Raw genomic sequence first — 19,221 nt, 5'->3', positions numbered from 1 at the left:
TATCATGATTTTTCATCAAAATATAAATATCATGATTTAAATATAATATTTATATTTTTACAGCTATTTATCTTGAAAATCATGTGGTTTTTATTTTTAAATATTTTTTATTTATATTTTGTTATAAAAAAATGTTTTTGATATTTATACATTTTTTTATTGCTGAGTTTTTTGTCAAAAAACACGAGATTTAAAACAAAAAACAAATTCTTGCGAGTTTTTTACTGCCGATATTTTTACTTTTGTCACTATGCATATACAGGTGGCAAAGGCATGCCACCGACTGAATAAAAGACACTATGCTGATGTCAGCCCTAATGCCAGTCCAGGTGGGTCACATGTCTTACACCTAAAGGTCGGGCTCCCACATGCCTAGATCCAGACCCATCCGACAAACCTTATATTGTGTGGCCCCATCTATGTGATACAGCCAAGTCTACCATTTGACGCTTGGCCTGTGAAAAAACCAACGGCTTAGTCTCTATTTTTTTTTTTTTTTGTGCCATGTATCCCTTGTCCACCATCGATTTTTTGCTGTCAACCTTTTTTTTTTTTTTAGATTTATAACCGAAGAAACCGCACTCGGCACGAAAACTTGATCGTGCTGGCTCATCCTTATATACTTACGGTCGTCGTGCCGGTAACGTAAATCTCCGAAACTAAGACCCCCACCCTCAGGGCCTATGCTACGCATTGACTTGCACAGAAGCGCGATATCCATAATCTAATAACCTTACCTTGACTGCCCGCAAGAGCGTAGCCCAGTCCTGCCTCCCGAAACAGTTAATTTTTTTTTTTTAAAAGCCCAGCCCTGATTCCATATGAAATAGATTTTTATCTATTTTTGTAGCCCAGTCCAGTCCTAACCCAGCCCTGACTGCAGCAAATAGTTTGATTTGTCCATATGAAATAGAATTTTATTAATAATTGTAGCCATTTTTTATTTTATCTCAAAAAAAAAAAATTTCGGGGGCGCTGCCCCCCGAACCCCCGACTATTGCACAAATAATTTTTTTTTGCTACACCCCTGTTTGCCCCCCCCCCCCCTCACATGAATCCTAGCTACGCCCCTGACTGCCCACATTACAGGCAAAGACCCCTACCCCATTACACCAACCCTCACCGGAAGCAGACCAGGTCATGCTGAACACGAGTGTTTTTGTTCATGCCGACATCGTGGTCGTATGTTTGCATTTTGGATGAATGCCACGTAGTTTTGCCGACTTTTGAGCTTTTTAAAATGCAAATTGGATGGTCACGATGTCGGCATGAGCAAAAACGCTAATGTTCAGCATGACCTGATCTGCTGCTTCCCCCCTGGTCATTTGGCTGTTAACCTGCTGATGCAATTATATGCTTTTAAATGGTACTCTTGTGCACATGAATCCTATTTCCAAATCTGCAGGCATTTCTACACCGTCTGAGTTGTCTCAATTATTTACTTTTGAGACAATCATAACCATAGGGAAATAGGTATCTCTGAAAGTCAGGACTCACAAGATTGGCACTTTGCCATCTTGGATGTTCTCATCTGATTTTAAGTAAAGGGGATAGGGTCCCCCAAAGGGGTTTGACGTTGTGGGATGAGCCTTAGGTTGCTAGTCTATCAGTTTAGGTATAAATTTTATGAGCGTCACTCCTCGAACAAGCCAAAGTGTGATGACTTTTTTGCGGGTAAAGGTAAGCCGCAGAATTTTAAGCTGCCAGGACAGTGATAGTAAGTACAAAATCAGCGCATCTAGGTCTCTGATCTTGAGGGTGGTTTCTCTGTGTAAATATCAAAAAAAAAAAAGTGTAGATGATAAATGAACCTCAAATTGGCCTTTTCTAGTAATCCATTTCAAAATATCGTCACCCCCAAAGAGCAAGAGGTGAATCCATGGCTCTTCTCTGCGGTACAATATGCAGAAGAGGTTCTACTGAATCTAAGTGGTAGAAAGCACTACATAGTTCATGTACTGGGTCGCATTTCTGGTCATGCTAACCATGTACTAACTAGTTTTTTTTTTCTTAAATAAGGAAAATATTTCATTAGAACATTAGAACAAGCCATACAATGTCAAAGATCGATGAGTGGTCAGCATACAAAGAGTTTAAAAGAGAAGGACAATCTTAAAAAGGTGCAACAGAAGAACTTACAAAGAGATCTTTCCTTTCAGTACCATTCTCACACAAACACATTTAACTTCAAAATGAATCTGATGCATTATTGTTGATAGAGGAAGGATCAAGTACAATGTGATGCTACATTAGTGCACCGCTGTACCTGATGTCCCTCTATCGTTTCTTGAGCCTCAAGAGTGACAAGCGATGGAGGGTGAATTTCTATATTCTGTAAGTCAACTAGTAAGATTTTCTAGGATTGCATTTGTTTACTTGGGTTTGTGGATCGGATGCAATGGTGGGACCTATTGTAAGATCCAGGTAATCAAAACCCTGAACCTCATAACCCCCTATGGTGATTTTCCTATGAAAATCCTTGAATTGTTTAAGTGATTTTTTATTGAAAATTTGCTACATGAGGATTATTAAAAAAAAATGGAAAATTATCTGGGACAAGAGAAAACTCTCTATCACTTACAGGTAATTAAGATTATGAAGACAACACATGTTAAGAATCTTCCCTGGTTGTTGTCGTGCTATTCATGTGCAATTGGTAGTGGTGAAGGGCACATGGCGTGGGGGCGACGCGTAAGCTCTCGGAGTTTTATGCTGTCAGGACAACAATCATAAGTATGACAGGTAGAGCCAGCGCGATTAGGTCCATGATCCTAGGGCGGTTTCTCTGAGTAAAAAAATGGCACATGGTCAGGGACACCAAGTGTTCATATGTTCATTGGCTTCTCCTTTGTGCACGCCAAAAGGAGAAAGCATAAACTTAAAGGAGAAATTGGCTGCATCTTAATTCTGTGGCACGGTATTACATTGTTTATGAATGTAATGAATCTCTGGCCTTTCTCTTAACCATTAAACAAAATATTGTTTCCCAATTAGTAAAAGTATTCCTCCTGTTGGGGACGAGGGGAAAATATTCCACATGATTATTTACACATAAACATGATCACAGTGAGGCAAACGCATGATTAATAATTCTCCAATGCGCGATTTGCGGCACAAGCTTCACCTAAGCACATGCTTGCTGGGTCTGCAGCATACATGAATCTACGTTTGAGGAACCAACTTTTGTGGAGCCATTGGGTCAGAGCTTAAAATAACTCCTTGACCCGTCACGAGTTCATTAATTAGTATCACCCAAACAACACTTCAACCTAGGTTTATGTGATAAACTATTATAATTGCTGAAAATCAGTTTTTTTTTTCTTAATAACCTGGTTATGAGTGTCACCTAAACACCAAACACTCCCCTCAAAGTGCTCACGGCAACCAAGTTTAACATATCCATTGGACATAGTGTCCACCTTACTTCATTAGAGTAATACCAGTGTTGGGGGGTGCTCAGCTTGTTTGGTAGGAGCTGGTAGTGCATGTCACCATGTGTTGGGACGTTGCAAGTTCAAAACCCAATGGTATATATGTTGTATAACTGGTGGGGTCTGCTTAACCCCAACTTGCCTATCAAAAAAGTGTCCGTAACAATATGTGACAACATGTCACAGTGATGAACGAGTGAATCGAAGGCTTTGTTTGAAAGCCTTTAGGAACACCATTTAATTTTATCATTTTGCGAAAATGTGATGTAGCAAAAATATGGAATTGCCAAAATGTGGTATTGGAGATGGAGTTGCGGCAGGCCAAGCCACATTAAGGTTACCCTGACCCTATGAAATGTTGGGGGCAAGGTGGCAGTGCCTACCCAGACCTGACTTATAAGTTCCCCCAACTCTCTCTCTCTCTCTCTCTCTCTCTCTCTCTCTCTCTCTCTCTCTGTATATATATATATATATATATATATATCCCCGCTGCTTGCTTGGATGGTTTGCCTGTAATCTGCTCTTTGTGGATTCACTCTCTCAATAAATTTCACCTTGCACAAAGTTAGGCCTGTTTGAATAATATTTTGAAGAAGGTGGTTTTTTTAAAAATGATTTTGAGGGTGAATTTGTTAAAGAAATAAACACGTTGCCTCTTCAAAGTGTCTGCTATTGCAATCTTAGACCCTGCAACCGAGTGTAGTTGCTAAATCTTTGATTGGAACTGTCATAGTACCTATGTTTCAGGAGATGCCATTATGGATCAACACTGGACACACTTTGTAACACGCTATCGCATTTATGGATTTTTTCGTATTTTTTATTATATTTTGAATAACAATTTTTTTTTAATATTTTTACTCATTTGAATATAATTAAAAAAAAAATTTCACTTGTATCATTTTTTTGAATATTTTGAAAATGCACGCATCAAATTCTGGTTGGTGTCTGTATCTATATAATAACATACAACATTCACCAATACACAACTCGTGTTAGATTTCAAAATAAACTAAGAAGATTAATCTTGGAAACATAATGCATGTGTGTGTGTGTGTGTGTGTGTGTGTGAGAGAGAGAGAGAGAGAGAGAGAGAGTTGGTTCTTTGATACCTGCATTTAGCATGAAACATTGATTGCATAAACTTACCCCCACCTCTACCCCTTTTCTCATGGGATTTAAACCTAGACAGACCGTCAAACAGTTTAGGCCCCAATCCCACCTTGTCCTGAGTTAAATCCTGCATTCGCCAATTTGAAAGGCATAAAGCTGGGATTAGGCAGACACCTACCAATCAGCATGAAGTTGCTAGATACTGAGAGCGGATGGAGCAAAACGTTTAAAGTAAAACAATCAGCATGAAAGTGACACCCTGTCTTTTTGTAATTAAAGCCATTACCTACTTCATATGCAAACAGGGCAGGTATATATAGAGTTCTAGTTGGTGTTTTAAAATAGCTTGGTGAAATAGTATTTTACCTAATCTGCTTTCTGTAAGTAGTTGCCGAATGCATGCTTCTGTTTACTGGCATTCTTTAGGATATTGTTTCTTACGCACCATGGCTATGATATCACATTATGAAAGATAAAACCAATGATGTGTGTGTGGAAATTTCTTCATTTAATGGTTGAAGAACGATACAGAGTTTAACTCAATATGTAGAACTCATTTTTGTTATTATTTCTTGTGATTGTTTTTTTTGGCAATCCGGGTGGGAGCAGGGTGTATGATTTCAAAATGAGCTCCTTCATTTATTAGATAGAGAAGATCACAAAGATTTCATGATCCACGGTTGAAAACCGAACCTATTCCAACAGCTCAGAATCATGTCATGGGGATCATAAAAAATACTTCTTATTAACAGATACTTGGTATGTCAATATGGATTAGATCTGAGATGTATTAACCTGTGAATACTACTAAAACACTAACATCCCAAGAAAATCCAAAAAATATGATCCTTTTTTTTTTGCCTATAAAGATTGCTGGGGTGGGTTCCAATATCATTGATGTATCATTACACTTTAGGGTGTGTTTGATTGCCGTGGAAGAGAGCTTCATGGCAGCCTTTGCGTGGAGTTCTCTTCCGGGAAATTAACAGGAGTCTGACCGCCCCATTACTGCATAAAGCGGGGACGATAAGACGAAAAAGAGGAGCCCGTGTTTGCATCACAATGGTGCGCCCCCACAGAAATCACACTGTTTCGGTGACAAACAAAACGCCCTTTTAAGGTTACAATTTGGAGGTTTGTCACCAATGTTGTCAATGATCATGATAGCAATGATGGTGGTGGTCATGATAAAAAAAAAAAAATCTAAAATGCGCACAAAGTTATAGTAACATGGTGACAAACGTTAAAAATGGCAAAATTTCATTTTTCAAAAACTCACAAGAATTTGAAATTTTTTTCATAAATCTCGCATTTTTTTCAGCAAAATCTTGGCAATAAAAAATAATTTTAAAATTTTAAAAATAAATTTTATAATAAAATATTAATAAAAATTATTTTAAAAAATACATAGTTTTTTCACTATAAATAACTGTTTAAAATGTAAATATCACGTTTAAATTATGGTATTTATGGTTTTTCCATAAATCTCATGATATTTTGAAAAATCTTGCGAGAAATTGCTGTTTTAAACTTTCAGGCAATTTCTCGTGATATTATTGCGAGATTTTTATAAATCTCACAATATTTTTCACTATATATGGCGCAAACACGCAAACATGTAAAGATTGACCACACTCAACTGAACTGCATTCAGTAGGAAAAAAACGCATGTGCAAGGTTCATTTTGATCAACTGGACCACATGGATGTGTTCAGCATGGTTTATGTATTAGGATCTACACTTTAAAGTTTAATTGAAACACTCAAATTTAAATACTAAGAAACTCAAAAGATGCAAAACTGGATGATTTTTATTAGAAAGCATAATTTAGCTGGGTTAGCTAATAATTTCCCACACATGCACATATGTATATGAATCTATTTAACGTTCTTTTTTTTAGGGAAGGGAAAACATTTCAGTTAAACTCTAATCTAATTATATTTGTATTAGTTGTTTTCAACTGATTAGAATAACAAAAACAACCTCAAAAGGGAAGATATTTTTTTGACTTATTAATTGCTTGCTTTTTAGGATCCAAAGATCACTTTTTCTAAAAGTCAAATTTATAGGATTTACTAAAAGGGCTATGCTCGTCTATAGAAGCAGTTAGTGCACGTCACTGTCATGTGTTGGGACATTTCAAGTTCGAAACCCACTAGGTGGTTAAATGACTTGTAAAAGGAGTGAGCCTTGATTCCCCCAACTCTGCTATGAAAAAAAAAATTTGTTGAGTTAAACTTCTTTTTTGTTTGTAAAAACGTGCTTAATTTTGTTTTGCTTTAAAACAAAAAAAATCATTTACTGAAATAGTGAAAATGTGTTTTCAAAAGTCATATTGCTTTCGAGGGTGTTTGTAGTTAACGTTAATATAACCGGTTTAAAAACAGTTTTTTTCTCATATGTGATCTACATGTTTAGTAGAAACCAGCTTTTCGATCATGTTGTTTTAATATGTTTGTTGGATTTTTTAGGGTTGAAAAACCAGTAACCTACAATGTAACAAATTTTTAGCTATAAAAAAACATGATTAGGTTAGAAAAATATGATTCAAGAGACAAATCCTACTATGTTAACCATACCTAACACATCCATGGGTCAGATTTGGTCAAAACAATCTCCTCTTACAAGTTTCAACTAGAGGTAGGCACTGGGCCATGCCTGGGCCAGTATATTTGGCCCTAGGTCGGCCCAAACTGGGCCGACACGAGCCAGGCCGCAGGCCTACATGGTCGGTCCTGTCCAGCCCGCTATTTTATATATATATATATATATATATATATACATTATATATAACATAATATATATTATAATACATTATATATAACATACTATATAATATAATACATTATATAAATAATATACGTTATGTTATATATATTATATAATCGGTCAGGCTAGGCCCAACCCAGCCCGATTAGGCCCGTGGGCCTAACAGGCGGGCCGTAGGGACAGGGTTTTTCCTAATGAGCTTTGGCCCGGCCCATCATTGATGAGCCGGGCTGTTGACCGTGCCAACCCGGTCCATTAGGGGGCCGGGCCGATGCCCACCCCTAGTTCCAACTAGGGGTTTCCTTTTTGTGTGTGTGTGTGTGATTTTGATACAATGAAGTAATGTTAAAAACATGAGCTTTGGCTCATCCATACGTGTAGGTCAAAGTTTTAAGAGAACTAATATAAATTATGACTTGCAGTTGTGCTTCACCGAATTTGACCACAATGCCAATCTTTTTAAGGCATTAACCTGATCAGAGATTGTGCTTATCACTAAATTGCATGGTGCTCATGATATCACATCTTTTAGGCCCATATGTATTCTTGGGGTGACTTATAGTGTGTTGTCCAAAGTCAGGGTAAATAAGATGCAGGTTGTTATGCCTGATGTGGTTAACTCATCACAATGGTCTTTTAAGGATTGTCGTTCTTGCTTCAGAAGTATTACACAATATTAATGTTCGAAAAATGATTGTACTGTAAGACAAAAATGACATGTTTCCTGAAATGTCTTAAAAACTTTCAAATCCATCTGTTGTTCAAAATTGCAAATACTACTATTTTTATAATCTTTTTAGACCTCATACCTATCGTTTTTGTGTGAATTTCCTCCATATGCGATGTTTTGAGGTTGATGTTTAAAAAAAAAAATCATAGTTTTTTATGAGAAGTAAGTTTGATATTTGAGCAGTTTGTCGATTCAAATTTGAAAGAAATTTCATATTTTTTTGATTTTTTTTATGTGAAGTAACTCGAGTATTTGCAGAGTTTTGAGGTTCAAGTTTAAAAGAAATTTCTTAGTTTTTTTACACAAAGTTATTACATTTTTTATATGAAGTAACTCAGGTATTTGCATAGTTTGTTGATTCGAGTTTAAAAAAATTTCATAGATTTTTTATGCAAATTTAAAAAAATTGTATGCAAAGTAACTCAAGTATTTGCAAGCTTTCTTTTAAACTCAAACCGACAAAGTGCGCAAATACCTAAGTTACTTTGCATAAAAAATTCAAAAATGCACATAAAAAACTATGAAATTTCTTTTAAACTCGAACTTCCAAACCTTGCAAATAGTTGAGTTACCTTACATAAAAAAATTACTAAATTCGCATAAAATATGTATGAGCGAACTTTCTTTTAAACTCTAATCTCCAAACATCGCACATACCTGACTTACTTCGCATAAAAATATAGGTAATTCACATAAAAAGTATGTGAATTGTCTTTTAAACTTGAACAGACTCTTGGGCTCCTTCATGTTATATAAATAATAGTAGTCAAGACATCACATATTCTAGTGCTTGCATTCAAGCGTTATTCTTGTATAATCTAGGGTTTTCTTTGTGGTTCCTACCAAAATAATTCGAAAGTTATTTATGACGTCTCGGTGACCTTTTTTGATGTTATGACGAATAAGAACCTTGTGTCTGTTAACTATGTCATCCTTCAACCATTATACCGGAAAGTATGTGAACGTCTTGAAACTTAGAGAGAGAGGACCACACCCTCATCATCTTTGCCTCAACAATGGCCGAAACAAAAGTTTATAGACGTTTACTACAAAAAATAGAAGATAAATTTTTTGTCACTCTGTAAGAAGTAGTCATAAATACCAACCAAAAAATAGATGAAGGGGTTGTTGTCATAATGATGTCTCCTATTCTCGAAGCATCTAAGGAGGGGGAGGTGGAGGAGAACTCAGTGAAGGAGCATTTGTTTGAGCCATACGCTCACTTGGAGGTTATTGGAGATGTACTTGAGTTGCCTCCTCCCCTTGTTGCGAATGTGAATAATAGAAGAGTAGAGGGTGAACCTTAATAATGGGAGCACCGAGTTGCACAACAGTCAAATGCGTCTTAGCCAAGGTTGAAAGCACTTGTGCAACGGAAGGACTCTTCTTAACAAAGGGAGAAGGTAGCTCAGCAAGGGGAGGACCAAGTTGCACAACGGCCAAATGCTTCTCAGCCAGGATTGGAGGTAGTTGTGCAATGAGAAGACACTTCTCAATAAGGAGAGAAGGCAACTCAGCAAGGGCCAGAGAATTCATAGCAAGGGGCAGATGCCGAGAAGAAAGTGTAAGCTCTGCGGATTTCTTTAAAAAGTGGAAGAAGGTCTGATGCTCTAGGACAGGAGTCACAAGCCGATGACGGTTGCATGCACAACTTCTATTGGTTCTAAGTTCTCTCGGAGGATAGGAAGAAAATACTTGATGGTATGCATTTTTGAAGTTTTTTTGAGATTTCACCATAAAATATCAATTACCCACTTTTAGAGGTAGTGGTGAAGTTTTGAGATATAAAAACCAATACCTTTCGACTTAGAGATATGGAGATGACCATCACGTTGAAGGATGTGGCATGAATCACCGGATTTAAGTGTCACGGGGTGCCAGTGAGTGGTCAATAGTAGAAAAATCACAAGCAATTGGCTACTATGGTTTTGAGAGCAATGGATGGTACCTTCAAAGGAGAAGGGTTGAAGTTAGCATGGTTGAGGAATTACCATGACCCCACAATGATGAGGAGAATGAAGTATAAACTACTGTGTACTGGAGGGAAGGTCGATAGTACCTGAGAGAAGGATCTAAGAGCATTATTGCTCTACTTCTTCGCTACATGCCTATTTATTGATATTGATGGGAAGTCGGTCCATAATTCCTATGGTAATCTGGTGGTAATCTTCGATCGCATCGACGAATACATATGGGGGGTAGCTGCACTTGCACACCTTTGTGCCTCTTTGAATAGCATAAATGTCAAAAAAGTAAACTTGACCAGTATGTTGGTCTTGTTGGAGGTAGTTACTCTTTTATTATACTTAAATTATTGATTTATGCTCAAATATTTTTTATATAATTTGCTATGTTGATCATGTTTTATATTTTTTTATGTAATTTATCATGTTGTTATGTGTTAATCCTTGTATGAATCCCTATAGCTTTGGTTATGGGAGTGCATATCTGTTGGAAGGCCCCTGAGAGGTCAGGTTGTCTAAATTTTCACGTCTAGCAATATGGAGATGAAATATCAACAAAGATGCACCTCATGGAATGAAGTCTCATCATCATATGAGTTGTGACAAGTACTTCAAGAAATTGCAAAAGCTAACCAGGACAGATATAAGTATATTTTTTTGTTAATATGTCATACATATTTTGAAGTATTATAATATAGGACTAACCATGAATGAAACTTCATTACATAGATAAAGTGGTGCTCTTATTAAGATGCTGGTGAAGAGGAGGGGAACTGAGATGTCATTGTGCAAGCAAAGGACATGGTGAGGAAGGACATTTGGTTGCATAACATGAATAAAGTGGAGCGCCAAATGTCCAACCGAGTGGTCAGGCAATTTGGCTATATTCAACAACGAACCAATCGCCCTAGCGTAATTAGCAAAATTGTCCCGATGACAATCAAGGATAAGTCAAAGGATTACCTCACCTTATTCCAATTAGAACTTGTTGACTGGTGTGAGGGTGGCCAAGACATCTACTTGTCCTCCATGCTAGTTGTCGATGATGACGATCCTGTAGCTTCTCATAATGATGTAGGTAGTCTCTTCGAAAGAAGAAACAAGGAAGACGAGGATGAGAAGAAAGAGGAAGAGGAGAAGGAAGAGGAGGAGAAGGAGGAGTGTGACCAAAAGTGTAAAAAAAATTCAAGTAGAGCAGATATTTAGTTAGCTCTTGTGCTGGCAAAGATCATAAAACTGAATAATACACTTGTTGCAAAGGAAGCCAAAATCAGTGTGTTGAAGGAAACACTTGCTGCAATGTCTTCGATCATTATACAATATCAAGCTGCGATCATAGAAAACTATGCTAAGGTGAACGAGCAACTACAAGCACGATTGAGGGATTTAACACAGTGATTTCTATTTTCGATTGTTTTGTAAACCATTGAAATGAAGTTGTAATTGATTATGTGTTTAAAAGTTTAACTAGTTTGTATACCAAGTTTTTAGCCCTCACATGTATCGGTTTGAGGTTTGAGTTAAAAAGAAATTTTACAGTTTGTTTATGCGAAGTTATTACATTTTTTATATGAAGTAACTCAAGCATTTGCGAGGTTTTGAAGTTGGAGTTTAAAAAAAAATGCAAGTTTTTTATGTGAAGTTATTACATTTTTTATGTGAAGTAACTCGGGTATTTACACAGTTTATCGGTTAGAGTTTAAAAAAAAGTTTACAGATTTATTATGCGAAGTTATTATATTTTTATGCGAAGTAAATCAAGTATTTGCAAGGTTTTGAGATTCAAGTTTCAAAGAAATTTTACAGTTTTTTTATGCGAAGTTAGCGAAGTAACTCAAGTATTTGAGGTTCGAGTTTAAAAAAAATTATAATTTTTTTATGCAAACTTATTATGTTTTTTATGTGAAGTAACTTAGGTATTTGCGTACTTTGTCAGTTTCGAGATTAAAAGAAAGTTTACAGATTTATTATGCGAAGTTATTACATTTTTATGCAAAGTAACTCAAGTATTTATGAGGTTTTTAGGTTTGAGTTTAGAAAAAAATTTGCAGTTTGTTTATGCAAAGTTATTATATTTTTCATGTGAAGTAAAGTATTTGTGAGGTTTTGAGGTTAGAGTTTAAAAAAAAATCAAAGATTTTTTATGCAAAGTTATTACATTTTTTATGTGAAGTAACTCAAGTATTTGCATAGTTTGTCAGTTTGAGTTTAAAAGAAAGTTCACAGATTTATTATTTGAAGTTATTACATTTTTTATGCTAAGTAACTTAAGTATTTGTGAGGTTTTGAGGTTCGAATTAAAAAAAAAATTCACATTTTTTATTCGAAGTTATTATATTTTTATGCGAAATAACTCAAGTATTTGTGAGGTTGTGAGGTTCGAGTTTAAAAAAAATTCGCAGATTTTTTATGCAAAGTTATTACATTTTGTATGCGAAGTAACTCAGGTATTTGCATAGTTTGCCGGTTCCAGCTTAAAAGAAAGTTTACAAATTTATTACATTTTTTATGTGAAGCGACTCAAGTATTTAGATGTTTTGAGGTTCGAGTAAAAAAAAGTCATAGTTTTTTTATGCGAAGTTATTATATTTTTTATCTGAAGTAACTCAAGTATTTGCAATGTTTTGAAGTTCGAGTTTAAAAAAAATCATAGATTTTTATGCAAAGTTATTACATTTTTATGCGAAGTAACTTAGGTATTTGCATAGTTTGTCAGTTTGAGTTTAAAAGAAAGTTGACATATTTATTATGCAAAGTTATTATATTTTTTATGCGAAGTAACTCAAGTATTTGCGATGTTTTGTGTTTCGAGTTTAAAAGAAAAATTATAATTTTTTTATGCAAAGTAACTCAAGTATTTATAAGGTTTTGAGGTTCGAGTTTAAAAGAAAATTCATAGTTTTTTTTGTGAAGTTATTACATTTTTTAGCACAGTTTGTCGGTTCGAGTTTTAAAGAAATTTCATAATTTTTTTATGGAAATTTAAGAATTTTTTATGTGAAGTAACTCAGGTGTTTGCGATGTTTAGAGGTTCAAGAGTTAAAAAAAAAAGTTCTATCTCACTTATTTTATGCGAATTTCATTTTTTTATGCGAGGTAACTCAAGTATTTGCGAGGTTTGTCGGTTCGAGTTAAAAAAAATCTATAGATTTTTTTATGTAACGTTGTTACATTTTTTATGCGAGGTAACTCAAGTATTTGCTATGCTTATCGGTTCGAGTTAAGAAAAAAATTATATATTTTTTATGCGAGGTAACTCTATTATTTGTGATGTTTGTTGGTTAGAGTTAAAAAAAAATTTGCAAATTTTTTATGCGACGTTATTACATTTTTTATGCAAGGTAACTCAAGTATTTACGATGTTTGTCAATTTGAGTTAAAAAAAAATTCAAATTTTTTTATGCGACATTACATTTTTTATGTGAGGTAACTCAAGTATTTGTGATGTTTGTCAGTTAGAGCTAAAAAAATTCATAGATTTTTTATGCTAGGTAACTCAAGTATTTACGATGTTTGTCAGTTCGAGTTAAAAAAAAATTACAGATTTTTTATGTGATGTTATTACATTTTTATGCAAGGTAACTTAAGTATCTGTGATGTTTGTCGGTTAAGGTTATTTTTTTCTTAATGTCACCCATAAGTCCTTATGGAGCCCACCCGTGAAAGACACCCATCTCAAGAGATCTTTCAAGGTGACCTCTTTCTACTTATCACTGGGTGAATCGGTTTTGCCTGGCTGGTCATTATGGGTAAGGTGTTAACTTGGGAAAACCTGTGAAGGCGAGGTTTCTACGTTGTCAGCGCTTGTTGCATGTGTGGCTCGGTAGTTGAATCCACCCCACATTTTGCTATGCTTCTACCCTTATTTTCAAGTTCTATATATTCAGAAGGACCTTTCCATTTATGACTTATTCTTCGTGCATGATCTTCTACCCTTAGTATGTGTGAGGTGTTGGTTGTTTACTTCATGCTGGATAGAGGTGTCAAGGGGCCTGGTTTACCAGGACCGGACCTGAACCAAACCCTATAAGGTTCAGATTAAGACTCAGGTCCGGACCCGAAGGTCTGATTAATACATGAACCCGGGTATAGTTTGTAAAATTTTATATTTTGATTAAGACCCGCAAATTTTCATTGTAAAAATGATAAAAAATATTGTTTTATCGGGTTTGGTTCATGTAGTTCTTATCGGGTTCAAGTATGATTTTTCTTATAGTGACCTGGGTCCGGACTCGATACCATACTTGAAAATCTAACCTAAGTCTGGTTACACCTGTATCTGAACCAAACCCGACCCGTTGACACCCCATCCTATCTGATGCTTTTCATATGGTGGCTATAAGGTGCCCTAGTATGGATCTTGATTGGATTTCGTCCTCTCTTTGCTAAGTGCCCAACCAAGGGGTTGATAACTCGTTGCCCTGACTTTGCAGCTCTTACAGCTTTTAATAAAGATTAAGTTTTATTTCTCTTCTAAAAAAAGATGAGTTCATTTATGTAGAAATAAATTAGTCAATTAGCACCAAAAAAATCATGATTTTTTTTTTCATTTTGCAAACTTTCATCTTGAAAGATCTCTAAGTGAGAATCGAAGTTTTTTTTTTTTAATGAAAAAGTTTCCTTGCAAAACATGTAATTTTCGGGTGGGGTCACTGGCATCCAAGTCCTAATCGAGCCCACCAATGAAAGACACCTGCACACCCAGTGAGAGTCGAACTTGGGACGAAGGGGTCAGTTGGTCAAATTGACCTACTCATACTAGTTTTCTCTACATAAATGGAAGAGACAATGCATGATATTATGCTGTGTGGGCTCAGATCCACAATATAATATCCACACCTATCTAGGTTTTTTGGTATGTGGGTACATCCAAATACTCACAAAGGACATTAAATCTGAGTAGGAGACTGGATTATACACAATCAGGCAATCCCTAGGTAGATTGAGACTAAGGATGGCAGTGGACAGGGCGGGACTGGGGACAAGGTCTCCACCCCCACCCCGTCTCAAAATCCGAATCTCCGTTGCCTCCATCCTCGCACGGGGATGAATTTTAACCTCCACCCCTGCCTCCATCCCCGGTCCAAACGGGGGTGAGGCGGGGCGGGGCGCCGTTTTCCCTTGATCTATTGTCATTCCTTAGAAGGATTGGGAATGAGGTGAGGCAGGGCAAGGTGGGGATCAGGGTGGGGTGGGAGAACTCCGCCTCCTATCCCGGCACGGGGATGGATTCATGCCCTTCATCCCCGGTTCAAATGGGGCGGGGCAGGGTGGGGACCCATTATACCCTGGTTCACTGCCATCCTTAATCGAGACACTAATGGAAAATGTCTTGCACAAACTGTGGTTTCATTAGCTCTTACCTAGACTGTAAAATGAGTTGGATGATTGAGTCTTCTCATTTTGTGGGAAAACCAACATTCTCAAATTATCAAGAAAGATTTTACCGAGATTTGTGACATTGGGATTTAGTTGGAAAAAAAATCGCATTTGAGTAGGCGTTAAGAATGCAAATCGGTTACAGTTCTTACTTGAATCCAAAAAAGATCCGACCCATATTTTTTTGGCCCGGGTTGGAACCGGGTAAACAAATACAGTCACTCTCAAGTCAGAATCAGGTCTAACCCAAGTCGCTCCATATTTTCTATATGAAAAATCAAAATGTCTTACCCATTTTCAATGGATCAAGTACCGTGTAATAACCAGATCCGGAACTCTATCAGGATCGTATCCGTAACCTTAACCGGACTCGCATTTCTAAAGTCGGATCTAGCGTCCACTGGAGCATGATCCGATCCATATCCGACGCCCGTTGGTATAGGTGAAGTGAACGAATGCAAATGCACCGGCTGGCACGCGGGGCCCGCAGCCGACGCGCGCCATCAACGTGGACTTGGCCATATTTGGAGGGTCCAGCACAGTGCTCGACAGTCGTGACGTGGACGCTGGCAACGGCTTTCCCGCCCTCCCAGAAATACCCAAAAACGCTTCTCCTCCTCCTCCTCCGAGTGGTGATGGTGGTGGTGGAGGAGGTGAGAGAGAGAGAGAGAGAGACAGAGAGAGGGAGAGATTCTGAGGTGAAAGACGGGGTCAGCGTGCTGTAGGGCCGGCGGGCCAGGAGACGCGGAGGGGTGTGGGGAAGGGCCGAGCGTGGCGGCCTCCCCTCCCTTTGGCCTCGGCTCTCCCCTCCGTCCTTCCCTCCACCACGCCCCTCCTCCGATGCCTATATCCTACTTCTCCTCCCCTTCCGATCGTCTCCCCTCGCCGCTCCGCCCCCCTTCCTCCTCTCCTCCTGTAGGTTCAGGTATATATCTCTCCCTCTCTATCTCTAAAGTGAAGGAAACCCAAGAATTCTTGTTTTCTCATGAGATCACAAGAGGCGTCTGCATGTATTGCATTTGGATGGCTGTTTTCAGAACTTGAAGACGGGGGTGTTAGATGCTACCCTCTACATAATGAGGTGCGCCTTCAGGTGCAGGAGATGCACCAAAATTTTGGTATTTCATGGTTTTGGCAGCACTAGCAAATCGAGGGTTCAGATTCGAAGTAAAAATGGGTGAAATTCCCCTGTTTTTGCACGAGAAAATTTTGGATTACTTTTGTTGTATTGTTTGGTGGTCTTGTTCCCACTCTTAAAGCAAAGAGGAATGCTCATTCAAGAAACATAATACTGCCCATCTTTCGAAGTGGTCTCTTTCTGTAAATTGCAGGGGCATACCATCTGGGTGAAGCTTGGGGTACACCATTCATTACATTGATTTCTCGTCTCCACGTAAATCTGTTTCATTGTGTAGTATAGTCAGAAATGTGAATTCTTGAATAATAGATATGTGGATTTGTGTTATGTAAGAATGCCCGCCATCTCGTTTAAAAACAAGCATCGATGAAGGTACTAAGTGGGTACACTTCTATTCATTCTCTGCAGTTATTTGTACAAGGGATCCCATCTTACAGAGTTGAGGGATAGAAGTAGATCAAGTGCATTGTGCCTATACGGCTAATCATGTGCATGATCGAGTCTCAAGTGAAATAACTGGAAATCAGCAAGGAAGTCTTGGAGGGAATTGCATGCATCAAGCATTTGGATTGATCATATGGCACCCTAAACCTCAGCTAGGATGGTGATTGGTGAGCTGATAGGTTGACCGAGAAAATTTGTCACTCGGATGGTTCATCTGAGTTCATCGCTCTGTATGCTACTTGGAGAAAGCATTTCATGATGAAGAAAGATGTAAGATATGGAAAGGGAATGCAGCTACTTGCAGAAAATTATTACATGATGAAGAAAGATGTAAGATATAGAAAGGGAATACAGCTATTTGGAGAAAAGCATTACACGATTGGTGTACTGAAAGGCAGTGGAGAGTGTGCCTCAAACATGCTATAAAACTTTGGAGTTATCAAGAATAGGGCCATGAGTGGAAACAAATGATGATTTGACCAAGGAAACAAAGGAAGTGAATCTGAACTGAATCATTAAAATTGTTGAGACATCCCAGCTGGACAAGATATGGAAGAGCCACTTGCAATTATTTCTGCTCGTTATTCTCATGATGAACATTGATGAAAAAACTTTGCCTCAAAATCTCTTTAGAGGAATCTATTTGGTTTCACTATGCTAATCTTTTATTTGGTATAACAATTTTGTAGCGCCTATGCATTCCTTTCCTTCCTTTATAGCACATGAAGAGATGATTTTCTTAAACTATAGTTATAAAAAACAAGGGTTAGATTATCAGAAAGTTAAGATTTTAACTTGGAAATATATAGGCCTACTTGCTGAATATTGCTTGTCCTTTTTTTTTTCTGATATATTGGTCTCTCTTTAGTTATTAAGGAGTATTATGATATTTTTTTCCATTGGAAAATTGCTTTGTTTTGGATTAGATGTTTTGTTCGTTATAAAATTGAAAATATATTTCCATTGGAAAGCAACAGTTTCATTTTGAAAATATATTTATTCCTGATGTTGATCCAGACCTACAGTTTCCATTTATCTTCAATTTGAGCCATGTGATTTACAAGTTTTGATTTGGGCTAGAAGATTAAAAAGAAGTACAATAATTTCGTTATTGAAAGTGGGCCCTTTATATTGACTTGTGAATTATCTTGTATATTTTGAGTTGCACATGCATATTCATTTTCTATACAGTTACATGGCTGCAATTTTGAACAAACCTGGTCAAACACTTTGGTATTAATATCACTGGTGAATTTGTCATTTGTGTTGGCAATTATATCACTCCGTAGTTGGAAAGACACCAAACTTCAAAATATTATCAACCAGAAGCTGTAGTGAATGTTCTCATATTTATTTGTTTATTTATTGACGCTTCTGTTTTATTGTTGTTCAATGTTTTTTATGTTGTTTCTTTGGAAGTGAGTACAACGTGGAAAATGTGAGATATGCTAGCGTGCTAGTTTCATGTAACCTGTTGTAAGAATAGGTTAATAGAGTTGCTAATGCAAGATGAGTCTTCCTAGGTCTACCTGCTAATTATCTTTCAAGATCATAATTCTTTGTATGACATCATTTTGACTGTCAAGTCTTTGCTTATCTATCTTAATGATATGATTCATGTACTTCTTTACTTTTCGAGTCCAATAAACTCAACGTGATCATTAACAGATTGAGAGGATTGTATCAAATCATAATAAACTGACTGTGTGTACTGAAAACTGTAGATTTATTGCTGAGCTCTTTGAGAATGGGCATGCCATCACAAGAGGTTTGTTTCTTTGCTGGTGTTTTCCTTTCTCACGAATATCTTCAATGCCCTGGAAACATCTTTAATACTTTTGCAGTCAATTTTAAAAATAAATGTGCAAAATCTTGTGATATTTTAGATTATCACCAAATGAAAATCATCACAATATGATTGCAATATTACCATGTGATTTTTCCCAATATTTTCTGAAAAATGAAATAAAAAGTTAGACATTAACTTATTTTTCAAAAATTTCAATATAATTAGCTAATATATGTTTCAGTTTTTTTTCAAACTGTCTTTTCTCCCGCAAACCCCAAGTTATTTCCCTGCATAGAAATTCTTGGAAACAATATTTTTAAGATATGCTTGCATAATCCATTTATTGTACTAGGAAATTGCTAGGGTCTAGGGCCTTTTTATGTTAATATGTTGTTTTTGTATGCAGAGATTTGTAACATTTTCTTCATCAGTTGACTCTGATATATTAGGACATCTTCCTTTTA

This window comes from Nuphar pumila, chromosome 6, assembly GCF_984573655.1.
Source record: "Nuphar pumila chromosome 6, dmNupPumi1.hap1.1, whole genome shotgun sequence".
Taxonomy (NCBI): domain Eukaryota; kingdom Viridiplantae; phylum Streptophyta; class Magnoliopsida; order Nymphaeales; family Nymphaeaceae; genus Nuphar; species Nuphar pumila.
The sequence above is the reverse complement of the archived record's forward strand: the minus strand, read 5'-3'. Positions refer to the sequence as shown.